This window comes from Canis lupus, chromosome 2 (genome assembly GCF_011100685.1).
Source record: "Canis lupus familiaris isolate Mischka breed German Shepherd chromosome 2, alternate assembly UU_Cfam_GSD_1.0, whole genome shotgun sequence".
NCBI classification, from domain to species: domain Eukaryota; kingdom Metazoa; phylum Chordata; class Mammalia; order Carnivora; family Canidae; genus Canis; species Canis lupus.
The window spans coordinates 18,599,691-18,621,480 of NC_049223.1; the positions used below are offsets into that span (position 1 = coordinate 18,599,691).

A 21,790-nucleotide genomic window follows, 5' to 3' on the forward strand; every position below is an offset into this window, starting at 1 on the left:
GGTTGTGTTAAGGACTTGGGGATATATATATTATATATTACATATAATATATATAAGTTGACATATATATATATATATATATATATATATATATATATATATATATATATATATATTAGTGTTTTTAAGATGTCAGTGATGAAAAGGGACAGCACCTTCCTCTGTTAGCAACACAAGCTCCTTCAGCTCTGATAGGGCACATCCTGAGACTGTTGGGCTCTTTCTGCCTCTGATAATTGGTCAAAAAGCCAACCTCGGGTTTTCCTTGAGACCCCTGAAAAGGCCTTGATGTGATTTCAGGAGTTCCTTGGATCCTGAAAACGTTCTCTTTTTTTTTGTTGGAAGTTTGGGGTAAGGAGAGTGGAAGGGACATGTGGGTTCTGGGGGGCATAGGATATGAGATTTGAAGAAAATGCTGTATTGGGTTGAGCAAACATTTTAGAATGAATTGCTTTCTGAGTCTCTACTTTGTGTTGAAACATTCCCAATTTGGGTAGTGGGTTGAGAGTGAAAAAAGCAACAGCGTTCTGGGTGCCTGAAAAGTAGAACATCATGGAGATTTCCCAAGGCAGAGATGGGGTCCAGGGAGAGAAGGTTTGGAGACATAATTTTATGAAGTGCTGGCATGTTTACTTTCAACTGGACCAGGCAAACAGAAACTTTAAGTCAAAATATATCATTCATCTACAAAGCTGACTGTCTGCTTTACATGATTCAGAAAGATATTCGAGTTTGTATCTTGCTCTAGACTTGCTTGTTTGTTTTTTTTTCATATATGTAAATTCCAAGTGCCTTAAAAATAGGAAATTCTATCCTGTCTCATGTTGAGTGCATCTGCTCTAGCACCTGATGGCACCTTTCATAAGGCACTCAGTGAATTCAGTAATTGCAATTAATCACAGGAGGCTGACAGATGAGCATTTAATCAGGGTAAGTATTGCTGGTCCAGGTGGTTAATATAGAGAAAGGATGTCATTCCCAGAGAGGAAGGAGATTAGTACTTCATTTGTGAGAACTGGAATATTTTTTTCTGCCCACCTCCATAGTGTGTTTTTCCAAATTCTCCCTTAAACCTATAGTCTAAGAAAAGAAAAAGTAAGAATGAAATTTTTTTTGAGTTTATATTAGCAATATTATGTGACCACAGAGGGCAGGGTCTTTGACTTGTTCACTGTGTATCCCTAGCACTTGTTCACTGTGTATCCCTAGCACTTAAAATATTGTCTGGCACATGGTAGGGATAAAATATTTTTTAATTTTTAGTCATGGGTTTTTTTTTCTTGTGACTTTCTTGCTATAGCTTTAACATTTTGAGTCATATATTTTGATATTCTAACGTATTCCTGCAACCATAGAGAACTCCATACTGGATATTAATATGCATATCAAATTTCAGATGCTAATAAAAGAAGAAGCAAGTTGACTTATATATCTGATTTCTCAATATAAAGCTTTCATTAGCATCCTTGCTTTATTATGTTTCATCTTATTTTTATTCATTTTGCTTTATCAATTCAAAGATATTATTTTCCAGTGTTTATTTTCACAGGACAGCCCATGAGGTTTGGGTAGTTATTGCTTGGTTAGGAAAATATCAGCAACAGAAACTACAACATATTCCTTAATTTACATAGGAAGGATCTGGTATAAAAAGAGAGTAAGTAACATCCCTGAGGGCATTTATATAAGTCTTGGGGATGAGGTATTGAAAACTAATTTTTTTCAGACTTCCAAGGAATCTTCCTCAGGACTCATTTTTCCCTAATAGGAAGTAGGTACATAAAAGTGGAACCTATAATAGGTTAATATATTAGGAGTATTGTGATCCTGTCTGTTTGGTAAGAGAGAAATAGGGCAACCTTTCATATTTTTAAAGTTCTTTTGGAAAAAAAAAAGGTCTTTTGAATGGATTTGAAGTAAAAGCAAGAGTGTAAATGGACTGCATAACTTTGATCTACTACAGTTATAGGTATTTAAGGGTTCTGTTGAAGAAATGGTGTATACCTTGGCTGAGCACACAGAAGCAAAATTATTTCAGTCAGATGCAGTGTTAATTTACCTCCAAATCTGAGATACCCATCAACCTGAGATCTTTGCTGCTTAAGATAGCTGGAAGGAACAAGAATGGCATGGCTGTGTCCTATTTTGATTTATTTTTTATTTTTTAAAGTAGGCTCCATGCCCGTCACAGAGCCCAATGCAGGGCTTGAACTCACAACCCTGAGGTCAAGAGATCAAGAGTCAGATGCCTCACTGACTAAGACACCCAGGCACCCCATGCATGCTGTGTCTTAGTTTTAGACCAATGAGTGAATATGACCTCAGATTTGGAAATCAACAAAAATAAGAATAAAATATAGTTTTTACATTAAATTGGAGACTAATGGGATGAATTTTAGGATGAATTTTAGAGAACAGGATATTCTCTGCAAAAATAAAAATAAAGAACAGGATAAAATGTTCATTTCCTTTAATAAACAAGTTGTAAAATGATTACATTTCTAAGTGAGCAATGTTCAGTTGTCATTTTACTTTGTTTCTATTTAATCATCTCCAACTCAGCTCTTTTTAGGGTATCAAGATAAAGTGGGAATTGGGGCACCTGGGTGGCTCAGTCAGTTAAGCCTCTGCCTTCAGCTAAGGTCATGATCTTCGGGTCTTGAGATCGAGCCTGTGTTGGGCTCTCTGCTCAGCAGAGTGTGGTTCAACATCTCCTCCCTGCTTGTGCTCTCCCTCACCCCCCTCAAATACATAAAAACTTTTTTAAAATCTCCAAAATAGAGTGGGAATTTGAGAACTATCACGATACTGGGTTTTCTCCATCTGCAAAATGAAGAATTGGAAGGAATTGGAAAATCATCTGATTCAAACTTTGAAATTAATTTCTTACAAACTTTAAATAAAAAAAATTGTAAATCGAATGGAGCTCGAGGTTAAGGAAGCAATTAGAGTGTTTGGAGGATAGGCAGGAAATAGCTATTTTGACTGAGACAGTTTCTGAATAATGCTATAATTTGGATTTAATCTTCTGGCAATGGGGTTTATTATGCAGTGTGCTTTAAAGCTTTTTTCAAAACATTGAATATTTTTATGGAGTTCTTGACATGCTAACTATAGATTATATGGTAACATGGTTTTTATTTCTCAGGTTAAAATGAAACTCTTTTATCCTTGAAGAAAGAAGAATTCATATTGATCCTTCTTTACCCATGCCCTAAGCCCTGAACCATCATAATAAAACATGCTTTCTTCATTTTTTTTATATTAGGAGTGTTTCGATATAGAATGCTTTTTAATTAATCCAGCTAATAGAGCAAGCAGCAGTGTGTCCTGATTGGAAATGAAGCTTCTCAGCTTTTTCATGTGCATGTGATAGGAAATATTGCCCTTCTTACATACCACCCCCAGCGAAATGGATTTTACCTCATTTCTGAGGTGCTTTATATATCACAATCACATGCAACTTGAAAGGAACATAAAAGTTTGCCTGCACTGGCAAATCTCTCCATCCTTGATTACTTAGAAGTTTATTCCCCATTCATTTCCAAGTTTTCAATCCTCAGTGGATCATATATCAGAGTCTGTTCTTTCCAATTTATTGGTCATCAATAATAAACAAGACATTGATCGGTGGGTGGAGTGTTGTTGTTTTCATAGTGGCTTTACATATATCACTGCCTCATCTAGTCCATTGGGGACTTTCCCATGGACTTTCCCATGTTGTAGAAGGGGAAGTTGCAGCTCAGTGAGGTTCAGTGACCCCCGTGTCAGCCCCACAGCTGGTGAATGGCACAGCCAGGACCAGTGTAGACTTTTGACCTTGAGACTCATAGAGTTATTTTATTCCATATGTTGTGTTTTTAAGCTATCCACTTAACATGCCAGCAGTGATAATCTATGTTAATCACTATAGAGGTAGGACTGAAGCTTCAACTTTCTAGAAGCACTTCCTCTAAAGGAGTACTGCTAATAATAATAATAATAAAAAAAAGGAGTACTGCTATACCATACAAGAGGGTTCTATGTTATCCTTCCTTGTGGTCTGGGAAGATCCTCCAGAAGATCTTAAATTTGTTAAGCCAAACTGTCTCAAGGAAAGCCAACAAGCTGCCTGAGAGACGAGCTTGATGTGGAAGGATAAGGGCACAGTTTGCTGACCTTTAAACCACAACAGGTGCTAAGCTAGTTAAGCCTCCAGTGGCATACCATTAGAGACCAAGTCCCTCACCATTTGGCTGATCTCTATTCTCCTGCTTCAAGAGTTGCCATTTCTCCCAATGCAGGGATGAACCATTTCTTCTGGGAATGCAACTGGCTAATGTTGTGTCCTTTTGCGTTTGATAGTCCCATTAAAGAGATTCTCTGTCTCCTGCACTAATGGATCTCTTTTCTTAAGGACCGTTAGTACCTCAATTAATGTGACACATGCACACTTGGCCTATGTTGAACAGTGCATTTTTTGAAAACATGTATCACCATTGTGAAGTTCTGCACACTAGTCTTCCTTCCTTCCTTCCTTCCTTCTTTCCTTCCTTCCTTCCTTCCTTCCTTCCTTCCTTCCTTCCTTCCTTCCTTCGAGACACATGAAGAGAGGCAGAGACATAGGTAGAGGGAGAAGCAGGTTCCCTGCAGGAACCCGATGTGGGACTCGATCCTAGGACCCCGGGATCACACCCTGAGCTGCAGGCAAATGCTCAACCACTGAACCACCCAGTCGTTCCTCCCCACACTATTCTGTTGCTTTTCACATATAGTGTGTGTAATAAATATTGCCTGAGTGGCAATTAATCTAAGACTTTCCAGTTCCTTGTGGCAAGCAGCAGTTTAAGAAAATTATTAGAGATTTAGAGGGAGCACTCTGAAATCAACTCTGCAATCTATAAAAGTCAGGTCAAGAGAAGCCAGTTCAAGCTGCTTTCTTCTTCCTAAAGGATTATTTGTTTACTTATCCATGAGTGTTCTTACAACAAAGCATGCATCCATTAGAGATGACTCTCCTTGATGGTTTTTTTTTCTGTACTTGTGAAAGCATATCTTACAGAATTAACATCTTGACATTAATTTCTAGGAAATATTAGCTCTGAGCCTACTTATACCCCAGATTGCTCAGAGCAAAACAAAATAAAAATGAAGGAGGTAACTGATGAAAGAGTTTCTCAAAGAATCCATTATCATAAACCATCATGCAAAAAAAACCAACTGAACCGCTCTGAGGTCTGGATGCTCTGGAGCTGAACTCTTGACAATTAGATGCTTATATTCCCTAGGGTCCTAAATTAAAACGGGAAGGATGGAAAAGAAATCAGATGAAGAATAGTTTTTTAGTTTGCTAGATAGAAAAACCAATATTTTTTAAATCTTATTATCCTTTCTGAAAATCTTGAGCAGAATTTTTTTTCAAACTGATCGTTCCCTTCAACAAAATCCATTTCCAGGAGCCACATAAGATATGTACAAGATATGTCATGTTCGTGAAATCCAGTGATGAACTGGTTTTAACCCTTAGGTCCCAGTCACAGCATTTACTCCTCGAGTTAAGTGAAAGAAGAGGGGTAGGAATCCCATTTCCTCAGGTCTCATTTGAGGCTGGCCCTGAGCTGAATGCTTTCACAAGCATTTGTCTTTCAAGTAGAGAAAGAGGTTTAAAGGTGAGAGCAAAGAAAGATGACTTGGAATAACTGGGGTGCAGAATGCCTGCTTGAGTTTACAGCTTCATTGCAAGGTGGAGGGTATAATCTTAAACTAGAGAACAATCTTTCACATTCTTCCCCTCTCTAAAATACAATTTCTATTGAGACAGCTAATGGTCCTTAAAATGTCTCATCAAGGAAGCCACAGAACATTTTTAAAATGTAGAGTTGTTTTTCCTTTCTTTTTTCCAGGTAATAAACACTTGACATTTAGGAAATGCAGTTCTAAATTTACGAGGCACATAGCACTTTTCAGCCACACTCGTGGTATTGCAGGGTGCCAGTCGTGTACATAAATATATCTTATCAAGCAGAATTTCATTCATTAATGTGGTATGTTTTTAGAAAGGGACATTAATGCCTGATTCATGGAGAGTGAAGCGAGATGCAAATTAAACATCTTAAAGGAAGGGTAGCTACATTCTAATTCCTTACCCTGCCTTTCTTAGTTCTCCTCTACGTTGCACCATTATGAACTATGGTTTGAATTGTGTTCGCTTGGCCCATTACAAGAATGTTGGCAGTGGCTTTAGCAAAGAAGAAAGAGCAAAGCGGTTGCTAATCTCTTAGGCAGTTAGTCCGGATCTTAGTGGCAAGCAGTAGAATCCAGCTCTGGGGCTATCTTGAACAGAAAGAGAACTTATAGGAATGTGAGGAGGGCTACGAGGACCAGGCTTGGAAATCAGCCACAATACCCAAAAGCATGGGAAAACCAGGCAGGCAGCAGGAACCGTACATGAAGCCACCCTGGCGTCTGGTCCCCAGTCATCATTGATGAGGCCACAATTATGTACTCTGCATCCCTCGCTCTCCTAACGTTCAAGGACCTGATGTCCAAGTGGATCCTTGGTTTCCCGACTGCTCTGTGATAGTGAAAGGAAAGACCTGGGTATGTGACTTCGGGAGAAAAAAATTCGATAATATGAGAGATTTCCTAAAAGGGAGCTAATAAAATGAAGTTTGGATGTTGGACAGCCCCTGGCTGGCATATGTCCCCAACACTCAAGGACAAGCTTATCTATAATGGAGAATAAAATATATTCTCGGGCACCTGGATGGCTTAGTGGTTGAGCTTCTGCCTTTGGCTCAGGTCATGATCCCAGGGTCCTGGGATCGAGTCCCACATCAGGCTCCCCGGAGGGAGCCTGCTTCTCCCTCTGCCTGTGTGTCTGCCTCTCTCTGTCTCTTTCTCTCTCTCTGTGTCTTTCATGAATAAATAAATAAAATTTTTTAAAAAAGATGCTGTGTATCTCCAGATCTTCCTCAGCTTATGATGTGGTCATGTCCTGATAAACCCATCCTAAGTTGAAAATAGCCTCAGTTGAAATGTATTTATTATACCTAGCCTAGCAAACATCATAGTTTAAGCCCAGATTGCCATAACCATGCTTAGAACACTTGGCATTCGCCTACAGTTGGGCAAAATCATCTAACACACAGCCTATTTTGTAATAAAGTGTGGGCTAGCTCATGTAATGTATTGAACACTGAACCAAAAGTGAAAAACAGAATGATTGGATGGATGCGGAATAGTTGCAAATGAATTGGTGGGTTTACCCTCGTGATGGCTGCTGACTGGGAGCTGTGACTCGCTGCAGCTGCCCAGCGTCACCAGAGACAGTATCCTTTCACATACCACCGGCCCAGAAAGGATCCAAATTCAAAATTCAAAGTACACTTTCTGCTATAGGTGTATCACTTTCACACCATCCTAAAGTCAAAAACCCATCAGTCAGATTGTAAGTAGGAGCCATCTGTAGGTGGAGAAGTCAGGAGGATGACGAGCTCCCACATCTTGCTTCCTCCAAAATGTGTTGTCTGTGATGTCCTGCTGCCTGTTCTAACACATCTTTCTCCAAAGTGGCAGCATGTGATTAAAAACAAAACAAAAACCAAAAACCAAAAACCAAAAAACCAAACAAAACAAAACAAAAACAAGGGAAATGGGAGCTGGGCTGTTTTGTCCTGAGAACAATAATAATACTGTCATTTACTGAGCAGTGTATGTGCTCCGGCCTTCTTTGTGTTATCTCGCTTAGATTTCTGAGTATAGTCTGAGAAGTTAAGGAACTTGCCCAAGAACTTGCTGGTGGCAGGTGGCAAAGCCAAGATGCATACTTACCTGTGACTCCAAAGCCCATGATCTTTGGAGAGCTCACAATTGCCAGAGCCTGCAGAAAGCCTAGAGCTGCAACAGAACAAATTAACTGCTGAGCTTTAATTCCCTGAACCCCTCTTATGGGGGTAGGTTCAATTCAGAACCAAAATACTTTATGTCTCTTATAAGAAGGTGAATCCATAAATTGGAAGGGCACAAGAAAGAGATTTTCTATTTTTCTACAGCCTCATCCTTGTGCAAAGCCATCTTGTGCTCTCTTCATCCATGTATTGATTGGAATGACTGAAATTTTCAGAGCTATTGACTCCTGAAACGCATTCCCTCAGAGCAGAAGGCTGTGGATCAAGGCCATCTCAACGCTCCTGACCACCAGAGGGCAGTGGACCCATACATCCTGGCTACCCACCAGCATCCTTCAGGAGCAGCGGCATCACCTGGGAGCTTGCTAGAAATTCATTCTGTAAGACTCGTCCCTGACTGACTCCATCAGAACCTTTATTTTAACAAGATTCCCTGGTGATAGTCTCTTCAATAAATGGTGTTGGGAAAATTGGACAGCACAGGCAGAAGAATGAAACTAGACCATTCTCTTACACCATACACAAAGATAAACTCAAAATGGTTAAAGATCTAAATGTCAGACAAGAATCCATCACAATCCTAGAGGAGAACACAGGCAGCAACTTTTTTGAACTTGGCCACGGCAACTTCTTGCAAGACACATCTATGAAGACAACAGAAACAAAAGCAGTAGTGAACTACTGGGACTTCATCAAGATAAAAATTTATGCACAGCAAAGGAAACAGTCAACAAAACTGAAAGGCAATCTATGGAGTTGGAGAAGATATTTGCAAATGACATATTGGATAAAGGGCTAGTATCCAAGATCTATAAAGAATTTATCAAACACAACACCCAAGAAACAAACAACCCAGTCAAGAAATGAGCAGAAGACATGAAAAGACATTTCTCCAAAGAAGACATACACATGACCAATGAGCACATGAGAAAATGTTCCGCATCACTTGCCATCAGGGAAATACAAATCAAAACCACCATGAGATACCACCTCACACCAGTGAGAATGGGGAAAATTAACAAGACAGGAAACAACAAATGTTGGTGAGGTTGTGGAGAAAGGGGAACCCTCTTGCACTGTTGGCGGAAATGCAAGCTGGTGCAGCCACTCTGTAAAACAGTATGGAGGTTCCTCAAGAAGTTAAAAATAGGGCTACCCTATGACCCAGCAATTGTACCCCCAAAGATACAGATGCAATGAAAAGCTGGGACATCTGCACCCCAATGTTCATATCAGCAATGTCCACAATAGCCAAACTGGGGAGGGAACCACGATGTCCTTCGGTAGATGAATGGATAAAGAAGATGTGGTTTATACACACCATGGAATATTATTCGGCCACCAGAAAGGATGAATATCTACTATTTACATTGACGTGGATTCAACTAAAGGGTATTACGCTGAGTGAAGTAAGTCAATTGGAGAAAGACTATCATCATATGTTTCACTCATGTGGAATATAGGAAATAGTGATAGGGACCATACAGGAAGGGAGAGAAACTGAGTGGGGAAAAATTAGAGAGGAAGACAAACCATGAGAGACTCCTGACTCTGGGAAATAAACAAAGGGTTGTGGAAGGGGAGGTGGCTGGGTATGGGGTAACTGGGTGATAGGCATTAAGAAGGGCACATGATGAGATGGGCACAGGGTGTTATACTATATGTTGGCAAATTGAACTTAAATAAAAAATTTTTAAATTTTGTTTTAAAAGTTAAAAAAATCCCTGGTTATTTGTGTGCAAATTAAACAGTCTCTCTCCAAATCATAACTTGGTCATCAAGAACCAAGTGGTCCCGTTTTCTTTCCTGTTTTTAAAAATATGGTAACAACTCCATGGACTATTCAACATGAGCAAAGCATTTGTGCTAATCACCTCAAATTATCATTTGGGAGATGTATTCTTAATCCTCTTTTTTGGTCAGAAGACAGATTTAGAGAGATTAAGTACTTTGGTAAAATTACAAAGCTAAATGAAAGTTTCTGGATTGAAACACAGGTCGATCTTTCTATGAAGCAGTACTACTTCCTATCATTCTTGCTGTTTTTTGAAGCATAGTTTTTAAGAGGTGTGTTTTGGGATCACAAAAAAGAACCGAATTTGGTTTATTTTGCTCTTGCCTTGACCGTGCCTCTTGCTGGCTAAATGTTTTGGTCAATGATTATTAATCTATCTTGCCATAAAAGGACTACGATATATAATAGAAATGTTCAAAAGTGTCTTAATAGTCATAATAAATTCATTTTTTACTTAAAGAATTCTGAGTAGTGTCTGTTGGATCATTTTAATCCCTCAATTCTGTAGTTTAATGTGGCCCTTGGAAAAGTCCTGTGACTTCCAAACCCACCAGTAGATGTCAGTATTTCTTTGGACACCGCAATGACCTCTTAGTTTTTTGGTTTTTTTTTCGCCTCACCATTCAATGTCAAAGGATCAATTGCCTTTGAAGAATGGACAGAGGTTCCTTCTACATTTCACTTGGTTGGAGGAATCTTCTTAGACAAGTATCTTTAAGGGTGTTAATGACTCAAAAATTATCTTCTGAATCTCTCTCTCTCTCTCTCTCTCTCTCTCTCTCTCACACACACACACACACACACACTTTTATGGGAAAGATTCAAACAAAGGATTTTCTCCCCAGGAGACCTGTCTGGGGACAAGACCTCTGGCTAGTAAATCAAGCTGATCCCACTCACCAGGAACTAAGCAACCACACCATGGTAAAGGCCAATCCAAAAAGAATTGCCCTTTGAAGAAAGTGACAAAGAAATCTACAGCACAGACAGCTCGCTTTGGGTACTTTGATCAGAACTAGTTGGGTAAGACCGTAGCCCTCTACCAAGGCTTTATTTACTTCTCAAATAATATGCTATATGCAAATATTTTCTGGAGCGTGTTTCGGAGTTTTATTAAATGTGTAAGAAGGTTGAATAATTTATCAGGTTAATGGAAGAGTAGGATTTAAGTTGATGTGTATTTGATTTTCGACTCTGGTGTTTGATTTGTGTGGTTTTTTCACGCCCCCACCAGCAGTGGAGGTGCTAATAACAATTAGACTCTTCCCAGCTGAGAGCTTTTTCTCGTTTGCTTTCTAGAATCATTCTGCTTCTTTTTTTTTCTTTCTTACCTTTGCTTTAGATTAACTACATAAAATCATTTGACAGTTATCTGAAGGGACTAACTTCCCTGACAAGGGAGGTCATTAGTAGCTTCTTGGTGAGAAACAAATCTTGACAGGGATTAAATAAGAGACACACTTTCTGAGTCATTAGATGCTAGACAGGTTAAAATCCCAGAAAAATATGTGGTAGCATTCAATTTGGCACTAGGTAATGACTTAATGGTTCTCTAGATTTCTGTGATATTCTGTGTGGAACAGTTAAGCCCTCCTGAGGCCTGATTAGCAAACAGTATTACTTCACTTTGCAGGAGAAGATGTAAGCAGTTGTTAGTTGGAAAATTTAGAAGTGCTTTAGGGTTATTCACGATGCCTGTTTTGTAATTTAGCAATTATGTAGATTGATGATGAGTGTCATCTCACTCAAGAAGTCTGGAGATGGAGCTAGTTTATTGTTTGTCAGAACTCATCAATTTAGAAATTACCTTTTAAAAAAAAAAAAAATTCATTCATGAGAGACACAGAGAGGCAGAGAGAGAAGCAGGGAGCCTGATGGAGGACTTGATCCCAGGACCTTGGGATCATGACCTGAGCCAAATGCAGACGCTCAACCACCAAGCCACCCAGGTGCCCCAGAACTCATCAATTTAGAAGCTAGATGCTGGGGTTTTGTTGTTCTTATAAGCATCCTATAGTGGTTGAGAGCATACACTTTGGATCTGAATTTAAGTCTCCGCTCCATCATTTACTGAGTGGGTGGCTTTGTGAATATTATATCTACAAAGCTCAATTTATTCATCTGTAAAACTCATCTGCAAAACTCATCGTTTTGCAGATGCTTAATTTATAGGATCCTTGTGAGGTATCCATAATGGAGCTAGAAAAACATCTTTTTTCTATCCTTGTTCCCTCCTCCAGGGCTGGTTTTAGACATGTGTTGGGGGAGGCTGGCCTGCCTAATATTTGATGTATTCATTCAATAGTCATGGACTAAACACACACTGTGTGTCAGGCATGTGTGTACTGAACACTGAATGATACAGCAGTGAAAAAGGCAAAGGAGGTCCCATCTGTCATGGAATTTATATTCTAATAGGAGCCACAGGAAAATGAGCAAGTAAACAAACACTCAAATATGTAATAACAATATATAGACAGTAATTAAGTATGTTGGAGAAAAATAAGGTAAAGGGAAAGAAAGTGAAGAAAAAAGTCAAGGGAAATCTCTTGGAGGGGGTGATAAAATCCAGGAAAATGGTTATTTCAAAACTATAGTGGGGTCTCCATGTAGCTAAAGAGGGGCTGTCCCGAGATGGGTAAGTAATGGATTTCTTTTCTCAAAGGTAGATAGAGCCAAGGCATAGTCCAAGAAAATAAGAGGCTGAAAAAGAGGCAGATCCCACTCTGGCTCATAATGGAATCTTTTCTTTTCCTTGGAGGATCAGAAGAACCTCTGCAGATTGTTATATCTAAGGAAATGTCCTTCTTTTGACAAGAACTATTGTGTGATCTTGGATAAGGTGAACATGTAGGGTCAGAAGTCCCCTCAAAACAACCTGCTATGAAAAAAAAAACAAAAAAAAAAAAACAAAAAAAAAAAAACAACCTGCTATGGAACATCACTGATACACTGTCTCAGACTGTGAGACACCTTGGGACCCCCCTTGGTCTTCATTCTCAACCACAGTTGCCAGTAGGCTATTGCCAGCCTAATCCCGTCTTAGCTTTTACTTCATGGAAGACCTAAGCAGGTCTGGGAGCAGGAATAGTCAGGGGAAACTGGCGGTGAGATGAATTCTGCAGGCCAGAACTGAGGGTAGGTGAGACAGACACAGAGCTGGCTTTATTAACAGGCCTTTAATACAAGATATTTAAAAAGGATGGGGCCATGAAGGGTCCCTTAATCATTACAAGCCAAGGAGTCACAGTTACCATAAGTTGGAAGGGCAACCAAAGTGGCTTGACCCATAGGAAGTTGCAGAAATTGTTAATAGACCCTGGCCTTCCTTACAGGCAAAATAGCCAACAGGGTACTTCTTAGTTTTTATAACCTGAAGGAGGCAAGGATGGAGGAGTAGCAGGCAATCACCCAATCAAAAGTTTTGTTGCCTTGCTTAGTTCTCACACTGAGCCAATGTTCAGATCTAGAACACACTGACTCTAGGGGCTGAGACTGGTGTCATAGCTGGCTGGCTGAGGGCCTAGAAAGAAAAGACTCAAGGAGGACTGGGATAGAGATGCATGAAGTGTGAAGATTTTTGTAGCACATATTAATGCCTACCAAAAAGCATCTCGCCACAAAAGAGACATTGAACAACCAAGTAGGCAAAATGATTCAACCAACTGACATTAGCTAGCCATGGTTACTGATCACCCAGGGACTGGAACAATGAGCAAATGAATGGACCAGCTACAATGGCAGCTTGGAGGCCACACATGGATCCAATTGCATGGAGACTTTTTCCAAGGACAGTCCAGCTACTGCTGAATCTGATTAGCACATCAAGAAAATCTGTCTGCCCCTGGGCCATGTTATAGCTTTGGGATCCTCTGTCCTTAAAATGCATGCCTCTCTCTCTCCTCTAGGCAGATGGTTGAATGCTATACTTCATCTTCTCAAGTTTTGGCCTAAAGACAGGAGTCCATCCCTGGTAGGAACATGTTAACAGTGTATTTTTAGCATACACCAAAAGTCATTATTTGACATTCAATTTTGTCTCATTATGGTAGACTCAAATTTTATGAACCCAAACTGTATTCACTGAGATCTGTTTCAAAGAAGGCCCATTAGCCAAATCATGTGAACACAGAGTTGCTGTGGAATAGCGACTTTGTAGTTTTTCTGATCAGCCATTTTAGATGGCTCTTCCCATGACAAAATATGACTTGTTATTTATTTATTTTAGTGGAAACCATAAAATCACATCAACGCAGTATTGTCAAGAGGACTTTATGGTCAAGCCAAAAAATGTCATTCCCCAATGGTACTGAAAGTCAGTATAGGTCTGAGTGTATCCAATTCTTGAATAGAACAGACTGGAACTTCACGGATGACATTCTGCTTCAGGATTGCCCTGTCAGTTTGAAGCAAAAGAACTCAAATGGTAACTCATGGGCTTGAAAGGTGACTACTCAAAACAGCCAGAATGATTTGCTGAAGCACATGGCAATTGGAACAAAAATTGCCTATTTCGTCAAACCCCATAGGAAGAAATTTTGAAATGTGTTCTGTCTGGAGCTGATTGCATTGTTTCATGGGCAGTTCATCCTATCTACTACCTGGAGACAGCTTCAGCATATCCATTTTTATTTCTTGCAGTAAACCAATTTATGATCAGTGAATCACACCGGGGACAAGAGTTTATCTGGAGGTGGTGAGGAGAACATTCAGTTATCTGACTGCACCCATAGCCCCACACATATGAGATTATACAGCGGTAGTTTGCATTACCCATATTTAATTGGAGTTGAAAGATGGGATTTGTTGTGGTGCCATGAAATAGACAGTGCCTAGGAAGAGAAAGGCTTTTGAGACTGTCAAACATAATGTAGCTTCCTGGAGTTAATGTCAGACTATATATTTATATAAAATTAATTTTGTAAAAATAAATATATATAAATAAATAAGTAAATAAAATTAATTTTGTTCATAGATGTTGAACAGTTAGGTGTGGAATTGTCTTGCGCAAGACATAAAGGGACATTAAAATCATCAACTCATCGTCTCTTTTCTCAAGGAGGCATATAATTGCTTCAAGGTCAGCCCATAAGGTGGCCAGAAAGGAAAAAAGCCTTCAGGAAAAGCTTTGGGTATACAACAGTGGTATCTCCCTTACGTTGGTTGCTTCTGTTGCTTCTTGGTGTCCTCCTAAGCTGCCTGCGTGAAATCTGAAATCAGCACCCAGCAGGGGCAGACTGAAGAAAGAGGCTGGTTGGTAGGTTAGTAGATGACAATTTTCATAAGCAAAGGAACTTTATATATGAGGCTTGTCTCCGTGGCCACAAGAGGAATAGATCTCCACATCTGCCTGTCAAATTTTAAACATCTATAGTCTTAACTGGGTGTACCACCATATAGTCTCGACACCACATCACTTTCTTAAAGCTGTGCTCTTGAGGCAGCTTCTGGGAGTGGGGAGGGCAAGCAGAATGGACATTACAAGGACAGGGAAGGAAGGAAGGAGCGTCTCCAACTCATGGGTCAAACGGCAGTCACCTCTCCACTCCTGTGTCTTTCCATTTATCCTGCACTATACATCTCTTGTACATCCCATCCTGCCTTTGGCTTTTCAAAGAATCTTAGCCAACATAATTTGGTTTGTTGATGTTTTGTCAGGATATTTGCATCTATATCCATGAATAAAGTTGATCTGCAAATTTTACGTCCTATTTTGTGTCTATTTATCTAGTTTTAGAAATGAGGTTATGCTATCTTCATATAATTAGGGAATGTTCCTTCATTTTTATGATTTTGAAGTATTTGTGATACTTTGGAATTTGTACTTTTAAATGTTTTGTAGAACTCAATTGTTAGAACAATCTGTTCCTGATACTTTCTTTCGAGAAAAACTTCAAGTTTTCTTTATCTTCTTAAGCTAACTTTGATTGGGACCTCCTGTTTAAACCCCAGCAGGGTAGCTTATATGGTAGGTGATATTTTCCAAAAATGGCCACAACACTACCTCTCATTCCACATGTTCTTCTGTATTGTAACCTTGCCATTCTCACACCAAAAGTTAGAGTCTATTTCTCCATCCTTGAATCTAGGTGGTTTCTGTGACTTATTTGACTGATAGGTTATAAGGGAAATATGCTGTGTCACTTACAGAGACAGGCCTTATCAAATCTGGACATTTTTGTTTCCTGCCTCTCAGCGGTGAGTCACACTGTAAGGAGTATAGCTATCCTGTTACTATGCTGTGAGAAGCCTAAGCCCTGGATTTTGAGACAGTATGTGGATAGTGAAAGAAACCAAGAAGCACTGAGGCAAGAGGCATAATAATGAAATGCCATCTTATATTCCCTATCCAGTTGAGCCTCCAGATGACCCAGCCTTAGTGGACCAATTGTCTGCAATTGCATGAATAATCCCAAATTTACTCACCGTGAGCCGAGTCAACCCAGAGAACTATACACTGCTGCTTTAAGCTGATGAGTTTTGCAGTTGCATATTTCATGGTTACAATAGGTAATTTGAATATCTCTCTCTCCATGGAAACAAGTATAATAGCTGGAACACACACACACACACACACACACACACACACACACAGACCTGTTTGAATGTATTTGAGAGCAACCAATACAGTTGGATTGAGAGCTGTACACCTTGGAGAAGGAAAGTATCCATAGTAAAATCCACACTCACCTAGTTTTTCCCAAGAGGGTAATTTCCAAATGAGGGAGAGAGCTCAAACACAGAATGGTATTCCCCTTAGGCTAAGGAGACAGAGATGCATTCCAGTTGTTGGCCATCTCAAACGCTGCATTTATTTAGGGCAAGACACCAAGAAACCTAGCAGAAACAGTGGCAGGGAAGCTAAAAATCAAGCAGAGATTTCAACACCTGGAGAAGCAGAGGCTAGAGTGTAAGCTCTGTCAACAGAGGGCTGTCATAAACTGTGTTTATGACACAATTGAGACACACAAATATCCCCCACACTAGAGCTAATGGCCACACTTGAGAAGTAACAATGGTATTAAGATAATGAAGTTAAAATAGGCCAGCCCTAACAAAGGCTAAAATTAACACTTACCAAATCAAGGTCATCCACTGGTACTCTATTTGCCTGTAAAAAGAAAACATGGGGTACCTAAGTGGCCCAGTCAGTTAAAGGTCTGACTCTGACTCTTGGTTTTGGCTCAGGTCATGATCTCAGTGTCCTGGGATTGAACCCCACATTGGGCTTCACACTCAGCACAGAATCTTCTTGAGATTCTCTCTCCCTCTCCCTCTGCCCCTCCCACTCATGCTGTCTCTCTCACTCTTTTTCAAATAAATAAATAAATCTTAAAAAAAAAAAAAACTTTTCATCCTCTTTAGCTAATAAAAATACTGTCTAGGGGGATCCCTGGGTGGCTCAGCAGTTTAGTGCCTTCGGCCCAGGGTGTGATCCTGGAGTCCCAGAATCGAGTCCCATGTTGGGCTCCGTGCATGGAGCCTGGTTCTTCCTCTGCCTGTGTCTCTGCCTCTCTCTCTCTCTCTCTCTCTCTCTCTCTGTGTGTGTCTCTCATGAATAAATAAATAAAATCTTTTTAAAAATAAAATTAAAAATACTGTCCAGAGCCTAAACAAGTATTCATTTAAGACTCTTCAGCATCCAGAAAACAATTATGAGGCATACTAAAGATAGGACCAAATAATCAAAAACCAAAAGAGAAAGCAGACAATATAAACAAATTCATATGTGATTCACGTCTTGACATTAGCAGATAAAGACATTTAAATGAATATATATATATATTATATATATATTACAATTCATATGCTCAGGAAGGTAAAAGAGGGATAGGAAAATTTTCATATTCTGGAGAGATAGAGGCCCACATCACATTATGACCAGCACCAGGATTAGGATCCACAGTCTGAACTCCAAGGACAGAACTCGACCTTTCTCCATGTTGACTCCAGCTGAGGAGAACTGAATTGAACTGAAGTGACCTATAGAGCTACTTTGCAACATTTGTGAAGTGAAATGCATCCAACCCCCTGTACACAACACAGCCTGTTTGTCTTAGCCAGTTTGGGCTGCTATCACAGAATACCATAGATTATGTGGCTTGAACAAAAATGTGCTTCTCACAATTCTGGAGGTTGGGAAATCCTAGCTCAAGGTGCCAGAAGACCAGGTGTCTGGAGAGTGCCTGCTTTCTGGTTTGCAGAAAGCAACCTCACACAGTATCTCACAAGCAGAAAGCAGAGCAGAGAGAAAGCAAGCTCTCTTGCATCTTTTCATAAGGACCTTAATCCTGATTATGAAGGCCCTGGCTCCCCAAATTAGTTAATTATCTCCTAAAGGCCCCACATCCGAATACCATCATGCTGAGGGTTAGGATTTCGACATTTGAAATTGTGGGTGGGTGACACCAATATTTAATCCATGGCCCTGTGCTTCTTTACTAGACTGCTAGGCTGTGAACTCGGTAAGGAAGCTGACTTTGGGGTGGTACGGCCGACATCCAGCACAGTACCTGATACATATAGGAAAGTCGGACTTTCTAAGAAAATATAGCTTTATTCTGGCCTTGGACTGTGAAAACCCTTCATCTGAGGAAAGCCTATTAAATAGTTCCTTTGACTCTTCCAAGGGCATCCCACAACTGCCTGTTGACCTCCTACAGTGCCCTAAAAGAAGTACTTGCCTTACGTGATAGCTGTCCGTAGAACATCTCTGAAAGATTTACCTGAAACTGCTCTCATCCTGGAGAGGGAGTTTTAAAAATAAAGTTTTACAGTCAGAGAGGGCCACAAATCTTTCAGCAATGTATTAACCATCATTGACCCTTTGAAAATCTCTATCACAGACTTCTTTTGAACACAGACAAGGAGCATGTTCTCTAAACGTTTACCTGTGACCTGTTACGGGCTGACTTGTGTCTCCTCCTGCACAATCCCATAGTCATACATTGAAGTCCGAACCTCCAGTACCTTAGGATGTAACTGCATTTGGAGATAAGCTCTTTCAAGAGGGAATTCAGATAAAATGGGGTCATATGGATGGTCCCTATTTCAATGGGACTTACTTAACTTGTAAGAAGAGATTAGTTAGGGTGAGGGGTCTCAGAATAAACCAGCCTTGCCAACACCTTGATCTTGGACTTCCAGCCCCTGGAACTGTGAGACAATATATTTCTATTGTTTCAGCCCCAATCTGTGGTATTTTGCAGTCACAAGGGATGGATTCAGACCCTTCCTGTAGCTGAAGCCTGCCAGGCTGGAGAGAAAGCCTTCTTGCAGGCATAGTGTTTATTTTTTCCTTGCTTTCTTCAGGAGAACAGGAGGGGAGGCCCACTTGGGCCTCAGCAGGTGAGTGTCTGCCTTCAGCTCAGGTCATGCTCCTGGGGTCCTGGAATTGAGTCCCACATCAGGTTCCCTACAGGAAGCCTGCTTCTCCCTCTACCTGTGTCTCTACCTCTCTCTCTGTGTCTCTCGTGAATAAATAAACACAATCTTTTTTTTTTTTTTTTTTTTTTTTTTTTTTTTTTTTTTTTTTTTTAGGAAAACAGGAGGAGAAGCCAGTATTCTCTCACCTTCCCTTCCTTCCCACCCCTCTCTCCCAACATTCACACCCTCCTTCTCACAACCCACAATCCAGATAGGAGATTTCACTGTCCCAGTGCCTTTGTCAGAGGCTGGTCGTGGGAAGGTGGATGCTCCATCAGGTATGTTACAACTAAGCTGAACACTTGTCTAATTCCCAGCCACCTCCTCCATCTGTCACTACGGTGAGAAAATTGAGTCGAACTTAATTTTCACATTATTCCTCAGGAGCTCACAGTCCTTGTGGCAACTTTTTCCAGCCTTCACTTTATGCCATCGTTTCCTTCACTCTGCCTCCTACTTTTTTTTTTATCTCCTTTAATCTTGGATTAATGTTATATATAAAAGAACCAAGCATTAATCTTTGTTTCACCATAGGTGGTGAGAACATAGTTTCTTTTTATTAGTTTTTCAAAGTGGAAGATAAGGAAAATACCAGAAGTATAATTAAAGATAAAAATAAAAAAGACTTAATTAAAGAGATTTGAATTCCTAGGAGGTGAGCCCCTGTGAGGCTTTTCATGAAGGGCCAATTTCTGACAGTTGCAGATAAGGAAGGTTGGCTCATCTTTGCCATTTTGGGGATGTGATTTTATTTTATTCTCCTTTAATTTTTTAAAAAGATTTTATTTACTTATCCATGAAGACACAGAGAGAGAGGCAGAGACATAGGCAGAGGGAGAAGCAGGCTCCCCACAGGGAGCTTGATGCAAGACTCGATCCCGGGACTCTGGGATCACAACCTGAGCCAAGGGCAGATGCTCAACCACTGAGCCACCCAGATGCCCCAGGAGGTGATTTTAGAATGAACTGTGGGGACTTTGAAGGCTGGGAAACCCATTTGTCTCAAAGTATAACAGTGGAACTCATTATCCTGGTCCCTTTCCTCCTGGAAAAAAAAAACCCACAGCTTGATTTTTTTTTTTTTTTTAATAATAAAAGGTCAAATGTTTGAAGAAAACCAACATGGAGCTTATGTTTCCCTGGATAATCCTCCTAAGCCAGAAGTCTAGTAGAAATGGCAGAGGAGGCAGGAAAAGTAGGTTAGGGGGCTTAGAGGATGATGGTAGGAATGGCTAACGGACAGAAAACAAAACCAAAAACCAAATAGAAAAAATCTGTTAGGGCCCACAGTCTTGGATGTTTGCTGTGGTAATGCTGATTGCACCATTTAACACCCCAGCTGTTCAAATATGTGGGCTGGGGTGGGGTGGGGGCAGGAGCAGAGTCAAGGACTCTTTGGATCAGCACACTTTTCTACAAGATTATATTGATGGTAGGATGACCAGATATACTGAGGTTGGGGTGACCAGGTATCATCTATCATCCAAACAAGTACAATTATGAGCCTGAAGGGGGCACTATTAATAAATAATGTTGAAAGAACAAGACCATCCCTTGCAAACTAGGACGTAAAGTCACAGCATCTAGGGGTCACTTCTGCAGCCAATCCTTTCTTTACTCATGCACCACACTCCCCCGCCCCGCCACTGCCGCAAAACCAAAATGATATAAGGGATGTAAATTGTTATGTAGCACTTAGTGTCTGGCACTTAGGTGGGCTTTGCGTTAACTACCTACTACTCCCTTCAGCCACTCAAGAGAGGTACAGGCAAGCACCTAAGAACTACAGCAAATGCCTACCACTGCATTCCTGGAGCAGAGGGTATATAGGAAGTGGTATATAGGAAATTGGGACGTCAAGAAATCCAGGGTTTTCCCTGAAGGAATTTCCCTCAGAATATACCACTACCAACCATTGCAACTCTGTCACCTCCAAGCACTATCATCCCTCCCCTATGTGTCTCTACTCTATCCATCCTTCAGAGGCCTGAAACTTTTCCTGACACATGCACTCTCCTTGCTCCATTTTTTTTTAAGCTTGATGGACTTGTCCTGTCTCTGCATCTTGTTAAGGGAAGACACAGGCCCTATATTCTGACCTATGTTCCCACTCTCACAGTGGGATCTGGTACTCCACCTGCTGCGCATGACCCCAGAAGTTCCCTCTAGCCAGTCTTTAATTTTAGAAAGTCTCTTTGTTAGAACTGCAATCACACACAGACATGGCCCCAGCTGAACTTGTTTCATTAAAAGACCTATTGTCATTTCTGTACAAGTTGTTTTATGATAAATCATCTATTTGGAATTTTTAAAGATTTTATTTATTTATTCATGAGACACGTAGACAGAGGCAGAGACACATGCAGAGGGAGAAGCAGGCTCCCTGCATGGAGCCTGATGTGGGACTCAATCCCAGGGCTCCAGGATCACGACCCAAGCCAAGGGCAGGTGCTCAACCACTGAGCCACCCAGGTGGCCCTAGATCATCCATTTGTAACTTTACATTTGTAAAGTTAAATAACTTAAAAGGAGTGAAGTTTACTTAAAATGACCAAATTAAGAGTGATACCTCAAGCCTAAGTAAGTTCAATTTATCAAGTTAACCTAAACTTGATTTTTGGGGCGAATTCACCAACAGGGCCAAAAAATTATTTCACTAAAACATATATTCTCACAAATT

General features: G+C 40.3%; 1 long non-coding RNA gene across 1 annotated transcript in view; it reads right to left on the reverse strand.

The window, feature by feature from the left end:
- Positions 1-16,564, reverse strand: part of LOC111091443 — a 51,772-nt gene extending 35,208 nt beyond the window's left edge. Inside the window, exon 1 of the long non-coding RNA XR_005355270.1 lies at positions 16,375-16,564. This is a non-coding gene — a long non-coding RNA (uncharacterized LOC111091443). The remainder of the gene's footprint in view (positions 1-16,374) is intronic.
- Positions 16,565-21,790: the final 5,226 nt, after the last annotated feature.